Source organism: Miniopterus schreibersii (assembly GCF_964146895.1).
Source record: "Miniopterus schreibersii genome assembly, chromosome: 16".
Classification (NCBI taxonomy): Eukaryota; Metazoa; Chordata; class Mammalia; order Chiroptera; family Miniopteridae; genus Miniopterus; species Miniopterus schreibersii.
Window position 1 is genome coordinate 26,257,275 of NC_138116.1, and position 22,230 is coordinate 26,279,504.

At 47.4% G+C, this 22,230-nt stretch overlaps 1 protein-coding gene and 1 pseudogene across 2 annotated transcripts in view; one reads left to right on the forward strand and one right to left on the reverse strand.

Moving 5' to 3' along the window:
* Positions 1-22,230, forward strand: part of ASIC2 (acid sensing ion channel subunit 2) — a gene marked incomplete at its 5' end in the record, with an annotated part of 830,294 nt that overhangs the window by 10,091 nt on the left and 797,973 nt on the right. The gene's annotated exons all lie outside the window — the stretch shown is intronic.
* Positions 7,536-8,695, reverse strand: LOC308568611 (RNA-binding motif protein, X chromosome pseudogene; annotated as a pseudogene). Its single transcript has one exon. The product of its transcript is annotated as an RNA-binding motif protein, X chromosome pseudogene (transcript).

Genomic DNA, 22,230 nt, shown 5'->3' on the forward strand with positions numbered 1-22,230 from the left:
TGGTGGCCCGATTTCCAGTGGCTGTTCAGTCACCTGGCCTCCACGAGGAATTTGTCCTGAGCTCTGGGTGCTAGATCTAATCCTAGAGGGCAAATATTGGGAGTGGTTGGGCCTGGCCTGGTTCCATGTAGGGGCTGAGAGGTACACACATTAGAGGAACCTTGGGGATGGGTAGGGCTAGAGATAGACCCAGCTGTAGGGCCTGGAAGGAGGCTCATCTGACAGGGAGAATGCCCTCCCAGGAGCACCAGGGGGTGTGGTAAGTGTTACAAAGATGAAGGGGCTCTGGCACCCGGGGTTAAAACATAATGAGGTATTTTAGCCTCATGGTACAATCATGGAATTTAGTGAAAGACACATATAGGTTCCAGGCTTGCATGACTGACAGTGCGATATAATATGAGATCTATATTTGGTCTTCAACCCAGGTTCCTGGCACAAGAGCTTTTAAAGCCCTTGGAATTTCCTGAGGGATTGGGGTGAGAGGAGCATCTTTTGTTATTCTTAATAAGGTCCTTTCAACCTTACTAGAGTTTATACTAGGGAGGTGACTCTCTTTGGGCCCTGAGGTAGCTTCAGGATGGGGACTGGTTGCCTAAGGAGCCAACCATGTGATTAGAGGGTTAGAACTCCCCAGACCTCCGAGGAGGAGACAGGAACTGGAGATTGAGTTAACCACCAATGGCCAATGATTTAATCAGTTGTGCTTGTGTCATGGCACCTCCATAAAAAACCTCTAAATGAAGGGATTTGGAGAGCTTCCTGGTTGGTGACAGAAGTGCTGGGAGGGTGGCACGCCTGGAGAGGGCAGGGAAGCTCTGTGCCCCTCTCTCCACACCTTGCCCTATGCATCTCTTCCATTTGGCTGTTCCTGAGTTATATCCTTTATACTAAACCAGCAATAGTAAGTAACCTTGTTCTGAGTTCTGGGAGCCATTCTAGCAATTTATTGAACATGAGGAGGGGATCATGTGAATCCCTGATTTATAGCAAGTTGGTCAGAAGAACGGGTGGCCTGGACTCGTGCTTGGCATCTGAAGTGGGAAGAGTCCTGTCCTGTGGGGCTGAGCCCTTAACCCACAGAGTACGCACTAACGCCGGGCAATTAGTGTCAGAACTGCCTGGTGTGAGGGGAAAACCCACACATTTGGTGTCAGAAGGGAAGTGTCTGAGTGAGAAACAGATCTTATTAATGACGTTGTGCAATTTATCTTCACCTCTGCAGGCATCAGCTTCCTCATCTAGTAAATAAGAATCCTACTGGCACTTCATAGGATTGTTTGTAGCAGTCAAATGAAATAATTTAAGTGTAACTTTTAGCACTGGGCCAGATGTCAGCTATTTTGCTGCTGTTATTTTTATTAGTAGTAAGATGAGATGGTGATAAAACATAGTGACAGAGGATCCAAAGGCAAAAGGATTTTTTTTGGAAATCCATTCTGACATCAGCAAATGCTGAGTGTGGGGAGTGAGGCTGCAGTGAGGCCAGGCACCCAGCTCCAGCATTACTGTCGGTCGTAAGCTGCTGTAGGCCCCCAGGCCACGTCAAACATAGAATTCCTTCCATTCGACCAGCACTGGGTAGATTACAAACCCTGCTAAGAACTGTTAACGTTTTCTGAGTACATGCTATGTTCTAGGCGCTATCCTAAATTAAGCACTTTACATGGCAAAACTCCTTCAGTCTTCACAGCAGCCCTATGAAATGTGTAATATTTGTAACTTTGCTTTTTGTACGTAGAAAACGGAGGCTCGGAAAGGTTAAACGATGGGCCTGAAATCTCTTAGGTAAGAATTGGTGGAAGTAGGTTTTGAACCAGGCACTCTGGTTCCAGATCCTCCGTGCTTTCTTTATATGATGCTATTTGAGCCTCACAGTAATTCTGAAAGTGGAAAAAGCAACAGTGTATCTGTTTCATAGTTGAACATAGGTAAGGCTCAGAGAGGTTTAGTGACTGACACAAGGTCTCTCAGCAAGAAGGCAGCACCGTTGGGGATTAGAATTCATGCCTTTCGATTCCGCTTGGGGGTTCTCTGAAGACATCAAACTTATTTGCGCAGGGCTGAGCTGAGTGAAGTCAAGCCATCCATCAGCAGTTCTTTAGCTCAAAAGAGTTGAAGTTGAGGTCAAAGAGCCTCCCCTGGGAACCAGGAGCCTGGTAGCTGCCAGAGCCGAACCAGAGCTGGAGAGTGGGGAAGAGGGGAAGAAGCCTCATCTTGAAGCTGTCTGCTCAGCCCCCCAGCTCCTACTTACCCTTGCATTCATGCAGGTAAACTGAGAGGAGGCACAGGCAGCCCGGCTTTCTGTGGCTCCAGGCCAAGGCAGGAGAATATTCCAGATCTTCAGAACAAGACCTTTCAGCTACAGTTCCCACCTTAGAGGAGAAGGAATAGCCCAGCTGCAGGCAAAAGACTGGCTCTGAGGGGTGGCCCACTCCAGAACTTTTCCTTTAATGAATGAACATGCAGGTGGTCTCTGGGCTTAAGCCAGGCATCTCGGAGGCACTTGGTGTCACTGGTTGTACAGCCTGGGCACTGTACATCAACTTTGTGAATTCAGCTTTCCCTTTTGAGCGGGAGCTAGACTTTGGATCCTGCCGCCATGACTGCGTGTCCCCAACACCACATCTCCGGGAGCTGGACATGTGTATGCCTGTGGGCCTGCTGACCTCCCAGCTCTGCAGACCTGCACGCGGTCCTCTGCTCTCTGCTGCCCAGTCTCCTGGCTTAGCAGTGCGCAGGTGGAAAGGCCACGCAATTCCACAATACCCTCTTCAGGAAGGCTGAGAAGATGGAGAAATCTCTTCTTGCCAGGGTAACACTTGATGTCTTTCCAAGTGGCCAACTGGGGGCCTCAGGGGGTCTGACATCAGGCACTGAGTGTCAGTTTTCAGATGCGTATGCGATTCTTCCCTGGTTCACCCTTTCTGTCTCCACTTCCCCTTATTAAACGCAACTCTGGGTGGCAGAAATGATAGCTTTAGGAGAAACAGATGTTTTTAAGGAACCAGGTTGGGAGAGCTTGACATTGGGAGCTTGAACTTCTGCCTTTGACTCCGTGGCTTGAATTTGAACATTCAGTCCAGGCGCGCTCTGACTGACACGTTTGCAGGTGGCCATATGGCACAGTGGTTAAGAGCTGGGCTCTGGAAAGAGACTATCTCTATGACCTTGGGTAAGTTATTTAATTTGACTTTGGGAGAATTAAAATATAATTAATTTGTGAACTATGTAGCACAGTAGACCTCAACCTATGTGAGTCTCTTCTTACCTTTCTGCCTCTGCCATCTCCACCTACACACAAACTTTTAGACTTCTAATCCAATAGCTATATTTTTTTGTTTCCTCCTTTCTGTTCTTTGAACTGGGGCTCTCTCCTGGAATCCTCTGGACTGTGTTCTGTTGTGTTTTCTTCTCGCACACTGGACGTAGTGATTGAGGTTCTCTGGACAGGAATGATTGGGAACGGGTTCTAGCATGTCCACCATGATGAAGGAGAGAACTTCAGGTCCCCCTTTCCCCATGGTGGCCTTGAGAGATGTCCACCCCTCTCTTCATGGAGTGGGAGAAGGCAGCCAAGGAGAGAAAAATATCTCCATGAATTGGAAGTAGCAGTGTCTTCTAAAGTTTGGGCCAAGGCTGCTTCTGCCTTCCTGGAATGATTTCTTAGCAGAACACCTTCTATCCCCTGGGCCTGTTAGCTATTTCAGGGACATTTTAAGTGGCTATGAACAAATGTTGAATTATGGCTGCAAACCTCTGGGAGCTCGAGTGACATTTGCATGAATCACAAGTGAGCTCTGTGCCATCAAGGCTGCCACAGTGGGCTGGGATTAAACAAACAGGGGCCACGGTTCTCCCTGAAGCAGTGAGGCAAGGAAGCTGCTCCTTGGAGCCTGTGATCTCAAGCACCATGTCCCTGCAAGCAGGACTCTGTTCTAGGACACACAGCTCATTGCTGCAGGGCAGACAGATGCTCTATAGTTTGCAGAGAGGCATATTTCAGCTTAATACCTGGAGGAATTTACCAACAGTCAGCATGTCCAGGGGTATGCCAGCCAAGCCCAGCACATTGATTCAACACACATCTACTGAGTGCTTGCTATGTTTTGACCATTGTGGTAGGCCCTAGAGAAATGGAAATGAGCAAGGCCCAGTCCAAGAATTCAACGAGCTCACAGTCTAGTGGAGAGGCCGATCGGTAAACAGATTACGCTAAGCCACCAAAGTTTGCACAAGGTCCAGAGGCAACACAGGCTAGGCTCCAATAGTCTTCTAAAAGGAGATATTTATATATTTTTCTCTTTTAAAACAATTTCAAACACATAAATGTTGCAAGGCTGGTGCAAAGGATTCCTGTGTGTCCTTTCTCTAGTGGTCCCAATGACGTCTTCTCTGGCCAGAGGACCACATCCAGGATCACTCGATTGTCTTATCTCCATAGAGTGCTTCACTCTGTAACTGCTTCTCAATTTCTCCTTGACTTTTATGACCTTGACATTTTGTATAATTCAAGACAGTCATTTTGTAGAATGATTTTCAGTTTGGGTTTGTCTGATGTTCCCTCTTGATCAGACCCAGATAATGAATTTTTGGCTGAATTGCACAGAACTGATGCATTGTGTCCTATCTGGAGGCACAAGATACTTATACCCAGTGCACAGAGCACTACCTTTTATCACTTGATTAACGTGGTGTCTTCTAGGGAGATACTTTGAGACTATGTAAAACCCCGTTTCTCATCCCTCTTTCAGCCTCTAGTTTTATTATCCATTGATTTTTCCTGCCTGAATTATTGCAGTGATAGTTGCCAAATGGTGATTTTTCTGATTCCATCATTCCATCTGCATTTATTGGTTGCCTTTCTGAAATACCGAAGAGCTTCCTCCTCTCCATTTTTATTCATTTATTTATATCACTGTAGATTCAGATTTCTTTTTTATCCAGTGAGTTATAATCTGTTAATATCATTATTTATTTCAAAACTCAACATTTCCCATATTTGGAAATTCCTTCTGGCTGACTCTGTGTCCTTTTTGATGTTTCCCTGCAACTCAGGAGTACTTTTAAAATTTCTGGCCCAACTAGATGTTCCAGATTCATCTTTTTCTTTTCCTTCCTCAGTCCTGTAGTTTGTCATTTTTCTAGTGAACGCTGGTTCCTTTTCGTTGGAAATGCTGTTTACAAGATCTGGGTTTTAGATGTGCTCATTGGTACTACTAGGTTGCAGCTGCTCCTGGCCCCACTCGCTGGGCAGAGCTAGGATATTTACATCTATTTTTACATCTACGTTGTAAACCTAGAGTTTACACCGATGCTTCCAGTTCCAATCTCACACCACAGGATTCATTCTAGGTTTTCCCTCATTCCATAGTGGTCCCTCCTTTCTCCAGCAGCAGGAAACCTGCCTCCCATTATCTCATTGACTTATTTGCTCCGTGAATGGACCACCTTCCTGTCCCCTCCCCGCCCAAGACTGCTATTCTTCCTGGATGCCTCCTTGCACGGGCCAGTTCTCACTGGGCTGCTCTCCTGCCTCACCCCAGTGCCCCCCTGTATGTTCTCTGGCTGCTACCAGGCTGCCTTCCACTTTTATTAAGATTTCCCCCTATTTTTTTTTACAGCTTTTTAACTTAAAAAATTCAGGATCCATTCAAGGTACAATCAAGATTCATGTGTTGCATTGGGTCATTCTGTCTTATTAATAAAAAAGGACCTGGAGAGTATTATGCTGAGCGAAATAAGCCAGTCAGAGAAAGACAAGTATCACCTTATCTCACTTATATGTGGAATCTAATGAACAAAATAAACTGGCAAACAAAATGGATCTAGAGACATGGAATAGACTGAGGAATCTCAGAGGGAAGGGGGGAGGTGGGGTGGGAAGAGATTAGCCAAAGAACTTACATATGCATAGATGCATAACCCGTGGACACAGACAATAGTGCAGTGAAGGCCTGGGGTGGAGGGTGGGAGCAGGGTGGAGGGGATCAACGGGGGGACAAAGGGGGACATCTGTAATACTTTCAACAATAAAGATAAATTTTAAAAAAAGCTCCCCCCAATATAACACACACACAGAGTTTTTAAAAATAGCTTTGAGATACAATTCTTATATGATACAATTTACCCCAATAAGCTGTAAAATTCGGGACTTAGGACTTAGTGCATTTACAGTATTGTGAATTTTAAAACATTTTCATCACCCCAAATTCAATTCTGTACCCATTAGCAGTCATCACGCCCCCCCCATTTCCTCCAAACTCCACCACTCTACCCCAGGTAATCACTACTCTACTCTCTGTCTCTACACAGTTGCAGTCATACACTATATGGTCTATTGTGACCATAATTTAGCAGTGTTTTGCTAAAACAGACTTCCTTTGTTTAGCATAGCGTTTTGAAGGTCCATCCATATTGTAGCATGTATCGGTACTTTAATTTCTTTTTATTACCAAATAATGTTCCATTATACGGATATGCTATATTCTGTTTACCCATTTATCAGTTGATGGACATTTATTTGCGATGTCTCCATTTTTTTAGCGATTGTGAATAAGGCTGCTATTCACACTTCTGCTAGTATTGACTTTTGGAAGAAAACAGACCAGTTATCCTATACAATTATTTCACGCTATGAATCTGTCTGATTACTTGTGGTTTCACTTAACCCGCTTCTCCCTCCCCTGTTATTTCTTATAAAGTGGGGGAGCTAGGTGTAAGAATTTGATGAGATTCAGGTCAGTGTTTTTGGCAAGAGGATTCCGTAAGTGAAGCTGTGTATTTCATATCGCATCACAGCAGGAAGAGCATATTGTGTGGCTGTCCCACTCTTAGAGATGCTAGGTATTTTTGTTTTTGTTTTTGGCTGGACTTTTTATTTAGTATTCTGTAGTTGCTTAACACACACTTAAATGGTCTTATTGAGCGAGCGGGGGAGGGGAGGTTCTTGTAGATTCCCAAGGAAATGTCAGAAAGGCAAAATATGGCCAGCACTATCCATTTGTTTTGGGTTCACTGGATGACTAGCACTTTCTTTACATAAGCATCTGATCTCAGGTTTTTCATACTGAGCACATTGGAGATTCAGTTTGAAGATAGTATGATATCCTAAGAGTAGCATACGCCGACCACCCTCTAATAGCTGGCTTGTTTGTATATAGGCCGAGGGATTCATCTCTCCATTTTAGACGGCTAGATGTTTGTAGAAGATCTTAGAATTGTTGCCTCATTTACTGGGGAAAAAATTAGAAAGTGGCCCTTAGGGACTCTTTCACTTGGAAAATTACAGCACTAGTACCTGAGTCAAGCCTTAACACATTTAGCATTTGCTCGTTGAAAGCAATGTCATAAGATTAAACAGGTTTTACTCTTTTCCTCACAAGTACATAAAAATTATGAAAGGGGAACTTAACAGGAAATTTTTAAAAGGTAACACAATTTTTTCTTTTAGTAGTCCTTAGGTAGTTATGACAGAATAGGTTCCACTTTTTGCTTGTCTCTTTCAACAGGGATTTTGGTCCAAAGTTTTGTTTTTAATATCTGCTTCTGCCTCCCCCTCTATCAGATCGGCTTCCTCCAGGGCTACCACCCCTTGGTGCTCCGAGGCTTGAACTGCTGTAGGAATTACGTGGAGGAGGGTGCCCCTTTCCATAGAAGGGGGAAGCCCTCTTTCTTGTCTGCCAACCCAATCATGACCACTGGAGTAGAGATCACTTTGGCTGCTTGAGTAACTGTCCCGACTTCCACCATATCCGTCACCTGAGCTGCTGTAATCGTCATAGCTACTGCTTCCATCATAAGATGACGGGGCCCACGTGTAGGTGCAGCACCACGTGAGTTACTATAACTGTCATATGAATTCCTGTCGGAACCACCACTTGCATGGTCTGAATAGTCACAATCACGATCTTAGTCAACTCTATCACTATAGCCTCTTGGGGGATAGTCATCACGTGAACTGGAATGACCATAATCACTATAAGTATAATCTCTTGGTGGTGGTGCATAATCTCTTGTATCACGAGAACTTGGGCAATCTCTGCTTGAATAGCTGTCTTTAGTAGAATATCCATCATCTCTTGGGGACAAAAAAAACATCTCTATGAGAAGGCAGGGGTTCCCTTCGAGGTGGGCCTCCATAACCATTTCTTCCACGTGATACAGGAGCTCTTCCTCCCATTCCACTGCTGGTGCCAGTGGATCCTGAAGGAGCAGATCTTGTAGGAACAGGACCCTGGCTTCTCAGTGGTGGTCCTCTTTTTACTGGAAGTGGTTCCCTGGAAGAACTCATGTTAAAATGAATGGAATAGCCACCATCATCCATGAGCTCTCCACGTGAGGAAGGTCCCCCTGGTTCCTCCACTTCCTCCTCTCCTGCCTCCAAGACCTGTTGGAGGGCCTCTGCTTCTTGGAGGTGGAGGTGGTTCCCATCTACCATTCTCAACTGAGAATGTCCTAAGTCCTTTCCTTCTAAGAACTTCCCATTCATGTCTCTAGCTGCATTCTTAGCATCTGCTGGGCTTTCAAAGGGGACAAAAGCAAGTCCTTTATATTTGTTGGTTTCACGATCTTTTATCAAGAGTACTTCCACTTTTTGTCCATATTTGCCAAATACTGTTTCAAGGGCTTTCTCATTTGTTTCTGTATTGAGGCCACCAATGAAGAGCTTTCCTGGGCGATCAGCTTCAACCATTTCCTCCACCTTGGTGGGAGTTGGAGGGGTGACGATGGTTTCAAGCTCTTACAAGTTTGCCGACAGGGGCTTCCAAGCTGCTCAGCATGAGGGAGGGCTGCCAGCTCCAAAGAGGGAAGAGGGAACCTGCTGGAACTACTGCGCAACCAGAGATGCTTAACCAAACATCACTTGGTAGGTAAAGATTGCAACTGTGGGGTCTTTCCATTGCATCATTTCCCATCATCACATCATCTCCCATCATCTGTAACATGATAGATACTATAGTACCCTGCAAATAAGCTATTTACCATAATATTTGAACCTGGACTAACAGTTTCATTAGAGCTTGCAAAATAGTGACTCCCCAATTCTGTCATTCTACATTTATTAGCTGATGTTCATTATTAAATCATTATTAAAGAAGAATTTTCCTTCAGTGACTGGGGATCAACTACAGTTCCCTCTGAAGGAAGGATACATGCTTATTGTTGTATTTTAATTACCAGTGTTCAGAGGATAGAGTTGGTGTAATAATTGTCATGTTGGGCTTTGAGGGATGGTGAGTTCCCAGATGGACAAGGAATACAGAATTTCCAGAGAATGGTCGTGGGTGGGAGGGGAGAGGAAAGGTCAGTAGGACTCCATTTAGCTGTAGTCAAGGCAACCACAGACTCCTTCCAGATCCCACACGATGACTAGATGGGGATGTTCATCTTGTACACATGGTTCTCACTGGTGCTGAGCCTGGGAAGACCTGGGTAGAGGTGACAGGCACAGGGCTGTGATAACACTGACCCTATAGCATAAGGCAGGTCATGAAGTGTCAACTGCAGGGATCCTAATGATTTAGTCTGTCCCTTGGTATCTCCTCACTTGCCTGTAGGTTTCTTAAGAAGATGCCCAGTGCCTGTGCTGCCTTGCACCTGTCTCCAGGAATTCATGCAGCGCACCCTCCTCAGTGGGAGCAGAGGAGGTGGGGCAGGAACGAAGTCTCCCATGTAGATTCCATTTCATTGAACTACCTGGATAAACCATGGGGACAAAACACTTACTGAGCATTTGCTATGTGCCAGCCGGCATTGAAAGCATTTCCCAGTGATGCTTCGAGGTCCTTTTACTTCTCCCATTTTATGTGTGAAGACTAAGGCACAAGGACTTAAGAAATTGCCAAGGTCTCAAAGTTCATGGTCCCATTCACTGCCCCATTCTGCCTTTCAGGGCAGCGCATGAAGAGCTTTGCAAGGAGGGGGCAGAGGGCAGTGGGTCAACTGCAGCAGTTTCACGTTCTCCTGCCTTCAGCCTGCATTTCCCTGGGTAACTAGATAATTCAGCAGCTATCTGCCTTTAGCCTGGAGGGAGGGACTTCTGTGCAAAATGGTGGAGTGAGGCGGGGCTCCCAGAGGGGAGAGGGGCCCAGTGGACGCAAGCATGACTGTCCCCAAGGAGCCCTTGCCATGGTGGCTCTGCCTCTTACCCGGCATCACTGGCCAATGTTCCAGAAGCAGAGGCCGCGTTTCTTCCATGTAACCTGCTTACGGGCGCTAATTATCTGGCATGCTAACGAGCCCAGAGGATTAACACGGAACATGGGTAATGATGACTTCACTAGATGGGCTGCAATCTACCTTCCTGGGAAAATGTAATTCAGTCTGTTTGCTGGGAAAGCATCTCACAGCCAAACGGCAGGCGATGGCTGAGGTCTCAGATGTGGAGAGCGAAGCCTGTGTCCGCAACGCGCAGTTACTCCAGTCTGCTGTTCGTGCACTCGTTCGTTCATTTCGCATTCCCGGGGCCTGCTTTGGGTGAGAACAGTAAAGGCACATCCCTTGCCCTTAGGGGAATCTTGTGTTTTTAGAGGGATGCAGATACGATGTGATCACCAGGATAAGTCTATTAACTATCTATCACCGTGCGAAGTTATTACAACATTATTGACTGTATTCCCTGTGCTGTACACGACATCCTTGTGGCTTATTTATTTTATAATTAGGGGTTTGTCCTTCTTATCCCCCCTTCATCTTTTTCACCTACCCATGACCCCCATAAACATACTTTTAATTAGAGCTGTCATGAGAGAATGATCTGTACTGTGCATGGGATGGGGGAGTGCAGAGGAGGAAGGGATTCATTCTGATGGGGACTTCGAATGGCATGCCAGCTAGATCTTCCAGGGGAGTAGGATTTTGACAACGGGAAGGGGTAGGTGAGGACATCAAAGGGCCAGGAAACTATGTCAATGAAGTCATGGGACAGGTGGGCCCCGGGTGTGCCAGGTGTGTGCTTGGGTAGAGTTGGGAGCAGGAGAGATGCCACAAGGGTGGGCCAGAAACTGAGTGCTGTAGATAGCGGGGAGATGTGCAGAGTTCCGAGTGACATGATCACATTCTACTTTTTTTTTTTTAATTCTAAAATATATCTTTGTTGATTTCAGAGAGAAGAAAGGAGAGAGAGAAAGAGAGAGATAGAAACATCAATGATGAGAGAGTCATTGATCGAGCCAACAACCTGGGCATGTGCCCTGACCGGGAATTGAACCCCAATCGCCTGGATCCTAGGTCAATGCTCAACCTCTGAGCCACACCTGGCCGGGTGCATTCTACATTTTTTAAGAATCATGCTTGGCACCGTCCTGGTTGAGTCTGGTTTAGATAAGAAAGATGTTGCAAAAATAAGGGTTTCTGTTTGTTTTCATTATTATTATTATTTAAAAAATAAGAGTCTGAGACCTCCTACCTTTAAATCATATCTTTGTGGAGCTCAAGGCCTTGGGGTGGATGATTGTCTGTGGAGTGTGTGCAATGCTCAGGCAGTAAAAAAATGTACCGAGCTCTAAGAGAACCAATCAGGGCATAAAGGGAACATTTAAGCCTGTGATCCTCAGCCTTGGTTCCATGTTGGAGAACTTTAAAAAAATACTGGTCCTACCCCAAAAATGTCTGCTGTGAAGTCAGGGCATCAGGATTTTTCAAAGCTCACCAGGTTCATTCTGATGCTCAGCCAGGATTGAAAACTACTAGCAAGACAAACCGCAGCCCGGAGAGTTGAAAGCAAAACCCAGTGCTGGGTTTGCATCCTGGTCTTCTCCCACAGAGGCTCGAGTTAGCCCTGGTCATCAGCCACTCTCTGTCTGTAGCTCCCCTTCTGGGCCTGCCATGTCCCTGCTATCAGCATTCCTCTTACCCACAGGCAGGCCTGGTGGTGACCCCTTGGCCACAGCAGACAAATGCAGTTCTCGGCTTAGGGAGACCAAGCCATAGCTGGCTGAGGCCTTGCTGGCCAGAGCCTGAAGTTGTGAATTTCTGCTGTTGGAATTATTAAAAACGGGTTTTCCAACTTCCCTAGCAAGAAGAGCTTTTATTTTTGGCAGAGTATCCATTTGTCTCTGGAGCTCTGACAAACCTGTCTGGGGTCTAAACTTCACTCTCTGGTTGCCAGTCTCTTGGTGATGGTTGTGGTTGGAATAGCTGTCCAGTACGTTAGGACTCCAGAGTTCAGGGTGTTGTTCTTTTTTCCAGAGTGAAGGGTGTGGACTGCAGGTGCCCCAGAATGTATGCCTAGGTGTGGGTTGGGGGAGTCCAAGGAATCAGAGTAAGGATCGCAACTTGGTGCTCGGCTGCCCTCTCTTAGGAATGACAGGCTGCCTCTATGCCCATCAGAGTGGTCAGAGGGAAGGCTGCCTGCCTGAGGTCAGAGCTAATTCATTTTGGAACTGTCATGAATAGACTTAGCTTCCAGGGTATATGATGCCAACTGGCATTGAGAGAGTGGTCAGGTCACTCTCTGCCCTAGAACCTCATCCTGGGTCATAAGGCTCAGGCAGAGTCCTACTTCTGAACCTTCAAGGCATTCACAACCTGGCCGTGCCGGTTGTGCCTGCCTCATCTCTACCATGGCCGCACTCACGCACCTGTCTGCCCATCTCTTCCCCTGATTGCGTACTTACTATTTGTCAGGCTTTGTCCTGTATCATCTGTGTTTGTGGACAGCACAAGGAACCTGGTCAGGGTGACTGTCCTGGTGGCTTTCTGGACTGTAGGGAGTTCACATATGCCATTAGCACTTAAGGAAAGATGCTGTGCCTGGGGCTGGGGGTGGGATGGTCACAGAGGGAACTAACCACTTACAAATTCCAAGATGCAAAGAAGTCATTCTTTACAATTCCCAAACGTCTTGTACCACCAGTGGTACCAACATTGTCCTGGGAAGCCTTAGGGCAATTTCTGAAGGGCATTTAAGACTTCAGAGGGCATTTCAGTAGGGCCCATGGTTCTTCCAACTCTGTCTGCTGAAGGATTGCAGGCTTATTCGCCCTTCAGTTTCCTTGGCTTTGGCTGGGATGAGTCTCCCCATCCCAGATATAAAAAGGAGCGCTGGCTTCGGATTGAAGGACCGGGACCTGAAAGCTGAGTCCAGCACTCAGCAGCTTTATGAGCTTGGTAAGTGTCTCTGAATCAGTTTCCTTATTCAGGGTTTCTCAGCCTCATCATCAGTGACATTTTGGGCTGTCCTGCTCACTGTAGGCTGTTTAGCAGTATTCCTGGCCAGTAGTATTCCCCCCCCCCCAGTTTTGACAACCCCAAAATATCTCTAGACATTGCCCAGCATCTCCTGCAGGGCAGAATTGTCCCTGCCTGAGAACCACTGGTTTAATCTGTAGATTGAGATGAAAACCCTATTTCAAGGGCTGTCCTCAGATGTAAATAAATGTGGTTTACAGGATACAATGCTTGGCACACAGCAGACACAGTGAGGCCCAGGGAGGCTACTGATGTCCTTGGCTGCCTCACAAGAACAGCTTCCCCTGCTAGTGCCAGGCCCTGTGAGACTCCCCAAGCCAGGTGGGCACCAGGCTTGTTGGCAACTCTGGTCCCCTAGTCTGTGGCCATGCATGCGGGTGTCAGCCTTCTGGGCTTTTATCCCACAGCCCAGGCCAGAGCTGCTCCCTGGAGCATGTGGATTGATGTTCTGTACCCAGCCCAAGTGGACCAGGCTGCCCAGGGCCCACCTCCTGGCACTGGGAATTCCCAGGAGTGTTGCTCATCCCAGTACTTTCTTTAGAAGGGAAGGGGGAAGAGCTAATGTCGACTGAGCATGTCCATGGCACTACCCCCTCCTACCCAGAGAATCTCTAACCTCCCCCTGCACCAGGAAGAAAAGAGTAGAAAAGCATCAGGATCAAAGCAAGATTCTTGGAGGTAGAGAGAACTGAGTTGGTATCCTCTCATTGCCTTTAAAAGGAGAAATGTATATATATCTCACATATATAATATATCATATATATCATGAAATATGTTATACACACATGATATCTTTTATGTATATATGATATATATGATAGAGTTAATATGAACATTTAATTAAATTAGATCATGAATGCTCAGTACAGGGCCTGGCATATAATAAACCATAAATATTTGGTATTTCTCCTCTCCCCTTACACCAGTGATCTCAGCTCATTCTTCTCAATGAAGGAGGGAGGCAGGTATTAAATTGGGGGGACCCCATTCACTCCTCTGATGTGTTAGATTGGGGCCTAGGCCTCTCTTTGGGGGAGACTGTGTTTCTAAGGAGGCCTTGGGTTCCCGAGAGCCTCCCTCCCCCACCCCCAACTAGAGACCAGCTAGGCAGGGGCTTCCAGGATGGGTGGCTGGAGCGTGACTGCTTTTCTTGGGCCCTTAGTTTATAGAGAACATTCACTTGTATACCTGCCATCGGATTCAGAGCCCTCAGTGGTGGGACAGACAGGTGTTATCCCTGCCTTGCAAATGAGGACATTCAAGCTAAAGGAAGTTTGGGTGATTTTCCAAAGTCATGCTCTGGAGAGTGGCCAAGTCAGGATCCTGAGTGTGACCGGCCAGACTTGGTATCCCTCATGTTTATTTTGATGCCTGCCCCTTGCACAAGGTGTTAGGATCTTCTTCCTCAGGGAGCCCCAGCATTACAGGACAGGGTACCTCAAATTCCAGGACAATACCCACAATTGTCACGGAAGTTCCCAGAACACCTCCCCAGAGAGGAGGGCAGGGGCTAGAGCCAAGGTAACTCATTAAAGTGCCAGCACTCAGGCTTCTGGACGCTCCATTCCAGATGCTCAGGCCTCAGGGCCTCTTCTTCACCTGGTCCAGGTGAGCAGTGGTCCTCAGCAACGGCCCCTGATGGGTTTAAAGGAAAGGCATGCACGGCCACACACTGAAATGTGTCTCCCTCGCTCTTTTGGTAGAGGTGACATATCTCTCAGGGATCTGGGGATAGGATTCCGCTCAGGAAGATGCCACTGTCTGGCACTTCCTGCTGACCCCTGCCCATGTTGTCAGGGGACCATAGGCTGGCTTCCCCCAAGGGGCAGTGGGGTGACCAGGCAGGACTGAGTCAGGGCTGGCTGTGCTCAGGTCCTGGTGGGTGACAGCTCAGCGCTGGAGTGTCTGAGGCTGAGCGGGGCAGAGACCTTTATGTGGCTATTTATAGGTCAAAGGGGGGGGAGCTGTACCCATGGGAGAATGACTCGTCCGGGGCCTGGGCCGTGGAGCTGGGGGCTGGCGTCATATTCGTAGGGAACCTGATGGCTGACTCAGAATGGATCTTTCTAAGCTGTCTCTCCCCAGCTGCTCCCCTCCCGTCCCCATTATTCAGCATTGTCACATGGCCCTGTCCAAAACTCAGCTTTCAGTATGTCACTGCTCGACTCTACTCAATCAGCGGTCCCCATTGCCTCCCCAAACTGCATTTCCAGGCTCAGTTTCCAATTCCTCCTGATATATACCCTAAACTCTGGTTGGACGTGTAATTCACTTTCTCCTCAGTGCTTGCTTTTCCTCGGTTTTGCTCATACTGTTCCTTCTTAGGATTTATTCCTCTCCTCTCCCCTAGTATTCTTTGTTCACAGTGTCCAATTGAGGGGCACGTTTTCCCTGAGTTTTCCCAATCTCTCCCTGCTCCCCACACTCACCCTGTTGGATCTGCCTTCTCCCTGCATGGAACACCTGGGCGCATTTTCCTCTCCCAGGGCTGCACCAGAGTGGCCTTATAATATTCTTCCCTTCCCCCAGCCCTCATCTCTTCAGTTCAAAGGCATGTTTTGAGCATCTCCAGTCTTCCAGGCAGTAACTAAGAGATGCACTTGTTATGCAAACATTAGTAGTGCAGGGCCAGGCCCTTGGGCTGTTTGCAGGCCCTATGGGAAAACAAGCATTCTAACAAATTCCTTCTGGTGTGAGAAGTGCCAAGGAAGGGAATTCCAAAATTTAGTGGAGGAAATGTTTTGTTCTGTTCGAGGAGGGGTGTAGGCACTGAAACGTCTCGGAGGCCAAGGGCACCTTTCGAACAGTGACTGTGTCTTTCTTGTCTATTCCCTCAGTGCCCTGGAACCGTGTCTGGGACACAGAAGCTTCTCAGTACGTGTGGTGTGTATTGCGTTGGGAAGAGGCAGAGCTAGTTCTCTTCTTTCCTGGCTCCTTTAAGCCCTTCTCCTTCCTCCTGGTACAAGTATCCGGTATGATAATTGTTTGCAGGTCTGTCTCCGTACAAGCTGTGAGCCCCTGAAGGCAGTGGTTGAACCTAATTCATTATGCATTATCTTCAGAGCCTGCACAGGGTAAGGGTTTAATGGAGCCTTGCTGAGTGAAGTAATGGTGGCAATGACTGTCCCTTAACTGATCCTACCTTAGAAAGAATGTGAAAGGTTCAGTTAGATCATTCTGTCTGTCTTAGTGTCTCTAATTTGGTTCTTTCACATGTGTGAATGAATTAATTCCCCAATCCCACAGACAGCCTGAAGGGTGAGGAACCACCCTTAAAATGACAAGGTACAAGTTCCCAGGGTGGCTTTATTGTCACCCAGCTGGGCCCACCTGGCTGTTGGATGACAGTGCTTCCTGTAGCACTGGGCCACCTGCCTTGTTAATTGCAGCCCTCACAGCTTATCAGACCCCCTTGTGAGGCGGGAAATGGTGTGTCTGGGATGGTGACAGCTAGCATTAGCCTGCCTTCTGCACTTGGTTAACTCACAGCCTGTCTTCTAAATTTCAGAAGCATTGATCTGAGGGTCAAGAAGATAGGACATAGCTTCATTAGGGATGAATACGCCCTATTTTAAGTATTCAGTAAAAGGGTTCTGTGGCCAAGGAAGCCTGTGAAAAATCTGGGTGAAACAAAACTGCCCAGATTTCTTTACTACAAGGACTTATCAGTACCTTTGCTGTGGTTGACATACACTGTAAATTTTCAGGAAGGTATATACAAAAAGCAGTGATGCTCTTTCTTAGCCAACAACCTTTTAACACTCCAGAGCAAACTTTTGCGGAATTACCAATCCCAGGCATGGCATGAGCTATAGCCTTTTAGGGCTGTGGAATAGGTTTCTAGCCTATGTGTGTTTATCAAATGTAGTCATGTCAGGATTTCCAAAGCTGATTCTGCCCAGCGACAATTCCCCAGAGGTCTTGGATTTTATAGGAAGAAAAAAAAAAAAAACCCACCAAACCAGAAAGAGGACTCCCTGCTTCAAATCCTGGAGAGGCCAAAATTTTATAGTAACCTTTCTTAACAGCAGGTCTCTAGGTTAGTTACCCTGGTTTCAAATACGTTCTGAGGTTAAGGAAATTGAAAAATAAAGGAGCAGTGGATTTAAGCAAGAGGGGGCGGTCACAGGACTATAGATCTAAAAATGACAGAGCTGGCACCCTAGAGACCTCATTTTATAGATGAGGAAACAGGCCCAGAGAGGGCAGTGATTTGCCCAGAGTAAAACAGGAGTGTGAGACAGGTTGAGGGGCCAGGTCTCTTTCTCTAGCACTGGGCAGTGGACTGAAGGAGCGCAGAGCTTGGCCTCACAGTCAGGCATAGCTGAGCTTGGGTGCTGGCTCCACCGTAAATAATGAGGGATAATAGGCTCTGCCGGCATCCGCCCCTGTACATGGGGTGATACCAGTCCCCACCTCACAGGGCTGGCGTGAGGGTTCAGTGGCATAAAGGCTATCATGAGCTTAGCATAGTGCTTGACGTGTAATTCGCATATGATAAATGTAAGCTATTAAAAACTAGATTCATAAATGTTTCATTCTTGTAGTGCACGGGCCCTTGGACTCGGGGGAGGGGGTCATTCATCACTCTGCAGGCTGGTTTTTAGATTAGTCTCCTCCTCTGGTTTATTCACATTCACTTCATTGGGGAGCCCAGGAGTTCTCAACGTAAGGAAACACCTATGAACGTTAAAAAACAACTAGCCCACCCCCCACCACACTCCAACACATCAGAATTGCTGGGGTGGGGCCAGGGCCTCTGGTGTGGTTCTGAAGTTTCCAGGAGGTTCCAACCCACAGCCAGAACTGAGTTAGACCTGGTGTACCCTTTCTACTGACAACCCCCGTCCCCAGTTTTCTGCAAAACAAGAAAGTAACCAACTCTTAACTATTTGGCATTTGCAGGACAGCAATGAATGCCTTGTCCAAAGGGAGTGCTGGAGGTGATACATTAGTTTATCACCTCCTGCCAGATAACTTGTTTTTCTAGCACATAGTTCCAGTGCTAGTACTACTCCATGCCTAAGGGTTGGCAAGACAGGGGCTGTTAACCCTCCCTATTTTACAGAGGAGGAAACTGAGGCTCTGAGAAGTTAAATGACTTGCCTGAGGTCTTGCAGCGACATCAACAGGCCCCTTCTCTCCTATCCCGTTGAATAAGTGTGATTTGCAGGGGAAAGTAGTTGGTAGGTGGCCCTCTGCAGGCAGAGTGAGGTCCAAGGAGACTGCAGGTCCACTCGGCTCCCTCACAAGGACAGCTTCTAGGAGTTCCCTACGCCGGTGGTCAGTGGGAGCTGGTGAGTGGGGCTCCTCAATGGGGTTGGGATGCAGGCAGAGTGGAATCATGTGGAGTGTTTTGATCAGACTATGAGACTCTACCCCCACCCCATAGAAACTTGCACAGATCAGCTGTGTTAATCATTCAAAGCTCTGGCCTGAGCCTCTTACCACCTATCTCCTTCCTTCCTTCTTTCTTTCTCCCATCTTTCACTTTTTTCTTCCCTCTTCCTTTTCTCAAACATCTACTAAAAGTATACAAGACATTAGGCACTGTGCTAGGCACAGCGCGATGCTGATCACCTTGTTCTTGGCTGCCCCCTGCATTTCCTCATTTTATTCTTACAACAACCTTGTGAGGTAGAGACGATATAATCCCCTTTTTACAGATGAAGAAATCGGAAGTTCAGAGAGGTTGGGTAACTTCCCCATGGTCACACAGCAAGAATATGACAGAGCAGGAATGTGGTTCTAAGGGGGTTGGTGGCTGGCCTCCTTTGTGTGAAGCCTGGGATGCTTAGCACAAGAGAGGCCAGGGTTTCTCTGGGCCACACTTCAAGCCCATAGGTTCCAAGTCTGCACTCTGTACGTCCCGACCCCTTCATTTTTTCTCATTCTTCTTTCCTTGAATGGGACAGGTTCTACGATCTCGAGTCCTTCCCTGTGGAGGACTCAGGTGATGTCTGACTCTTTTTGGAGCTGATAGCATCCTCCAGGTGGAGGAAGGGCAGGCGGAGCTGAGGCCCCTGGTTGACCCCACAGAAGGTAAAGGGATGCGTTCAGGTTGAGAAGGGCCCCTGCACCCCATGTCTTCTTTCTTTCTTGATTCTAGCTACTTATTTTTGGGGCAGAATTGATGGCTACATGGCTGGTTTGGGAATGGAGTTAGGTTAATATTCTGGAATGAGGAAGGGGTCGCATCTCCAACCAAACTGAAGCTGCTGGCTATGGGGACCCACGTTGGCTGACTCCTGATGTTTCTATTGGCTCAGAGCAAACTTGAGAATCTTATAGTAGGAGGGGAGCTCCAAAGATCATCCCATTATTTGCTTTGTAGAGCTTGGAATGAAGCTAAGGAGAGATAAGCAGATGAGGGTTAGACACAGGATCAGTGGGATAAGTAGATGGGAGATATAGAGACAGGAGGCCAGATCCTGCGATAGGCAGCCCTCATTTCTGGTTGGAAAAGCCCTGATTCTGACACCTCTTTGATCTATTTCTACTCATATACTCTGATGCCAAATGTGTGGGGTTTTTCCTCACACTAGCCAATTCTGTGACTGTCAGGACACCAACTGGGTGTCCTTCAGTTCAGTTCTGACTACAAAAGATAGTGCAGACCTGCAGGTTAAGAGACTTGCCCCCTCTTCATACGCCAATTGCAAGCCCCAGGCTCCCGTAACTTCTAACCCAGGCTGTAGACCAGGGTTCCCATTATTCCTTGCTGGCGTTCGCTGATTCACGAGAATGGCTCCCAGAAATCAGGAGAGCACTTTACTTACTCTTCCCAGTTTATTATAAAGGATACAGCTCAGGGACAGCCTAATGGAAGCCGTGCATAGGGTAAGGGGGAGGGGGCATGGAGCTTCCATGCCCTCTCTGGGTGTGCCACCTCCCACACCTGGAAGGCTGCCACCTGCGCCGTGCCTGCAAGGCTGAGGGGTACGCAGTCTCAGCCCCAGCCCTGCACTTTTGAGTGTGAGCCAGTGGGTTACCCTCACCTGTGAGGGTGGGCTGACAGCGCTGACATATAACCCCTACCTCTTACTGACTTAGCCTTTAACCATGATCAACTGCCTTTCATGCTCACATCGCCATCCAATCCGAACTTCGGAGGGCAACCCTCCTCATGACGCCCTGGAGCTGGAGCGGCTCTGTCTCCCCGAAGGCCACTAAGCCTTCCCTGGGTCCTCTGTGTCTTTCCACGAGATGGTGGAGAAGATACACCAGCTTTCAGATGCTCCAGCCCAGAGCTGACCCACTTCTCTAGAATTCATACTCCACCGAGCAGAAAACTCTGTGCCAGGGCCTCACTCCACTACAGGGGGCCTCTTGCACCTGGTCCAGCTTTGTACTTGAGAGGAGGGAACGTGCATGGGGGCGCTGACTGCCTCGCGCAGTCTTCTCCATGCTCTCTGCAGCCAAGGGTTCTGGTGTCTGAGCACCCGCTTGGGTCCTCAACTCCAGAGGTGCCCCCCCATGTTAAGGTGGCTGCAGCACAGTGGATATGTGTAGGCATCAGGACACTTACTACCTATGGGGCTGTGAGCCAAGCCCGTGGTCTTGCTTTGCCTCACTTTCCTCCTCAATGAGATAGGAACAACCACCCCTACAGAGCACTGTCACTCATTTATTAAATCATATTGACTAGGGGCTGGGCTGCCGATGCCCAGAGACGACAGTGGCAGGGACTCGGCTGCAGCAGCCCAGCACTGTCACTTGGACATCGTTTTAGGCCACTCCCTTCTGAGGCTGATTCTCTGGTCTTCTGGAGGTGCCATGAGCTACCTCACATCTTCTAATAAATTCCTTTTCTGATTATTTTAGCTACAGTGGGTTCTGTTAAGTTAACATTGTCCCCAAGACCGCAGTAAGACGTCCAGTTGTCTCCTGATCAAGGACAAGATTATCGTGTTTTGTCATCTCTACGCCACTATAATTTAAAATAAAACAATGTAAAAAACACACACACGCAGTGCCTGCTATGTGCAAGTACTTGAGCTGGAGACCTGGTATATACTAATGACCAGGCCTGGCCATCCAGCTGGCCCTGGCTTAACAGGGAGGCAGACAGTGGGCAGATACATGCAGTTCCAGGGGTGACATGGTGAGGTCACTGAGGCTCATGGGACCGTGAGAAACAAGAGTACAAATCTGCCCTAGGGTGCAGGGGAAGCTTCACAGAGGAGGCAACTCCAGCAGGAAGGGAAGGTGTTATCCAGAGTAAGGAAGGAAAATCATTACAACTAGAGAAGCTGACATACGTAAAAGCCCCAACGTGTGAGTGAACAGGACGTATTCCTGAAAGAATTGGGAGGTAACTGGAGTGTAAACTGTGTTACAGGGAGCTGAGACTGGGCAGGCAAACCAAGGTCAGATTAAGGGGATCTTTATCCACAAAATTAAGAGGTATGGACTTTATCAAAAAGGCATGGAGGATCCATTGAAGGACTATAAATATTGAAGTTTTAGAAAGATTTCCCTAGCAACACTAAAGAGTACTGATTGGAGGGATCAGGAGACCACTTATAAGGCTTTTGTAGTAATATGGATTTTAGAAATGCTATTCTGCAGATCAATGATGTTTAGGAGCATGAAGCAGCTTTTAAACTACTTAGAAAGTATGTTAAATATTGTAGTAACAGTGGGTGTTAACACCCCTTGAGCTTTTACAAGGTGCTAGGCATTGTGCTAAGCACTTTCCATGTACTATGTCTTTTATTGAACCTCTGTGCTTCAACTTCCTCATCTGTAAAGTGGCCAGCAAAATACCAACTTCACCAAATTGTTGTGAAGATAAAATGACTTGATACCTTTAAAGAGCTCTGAATTATCCCTATTCCCAGTCAGGCCTTCAATAAAGGTTGCCGATGGTCACAGCAATCCTATGAGGTGGGGTGGCATTGTTCCATTTCATAGATGGGGAAACTGAGGCTTGCAAGACTACTCAGGTTATGTGCGGCAGCTCCAAGGTTCAGACCTAGACTGCGGCTATCGGCTCCAGGCTCTTAGCCAATGCACGACCTGGGTGGTTGTTGT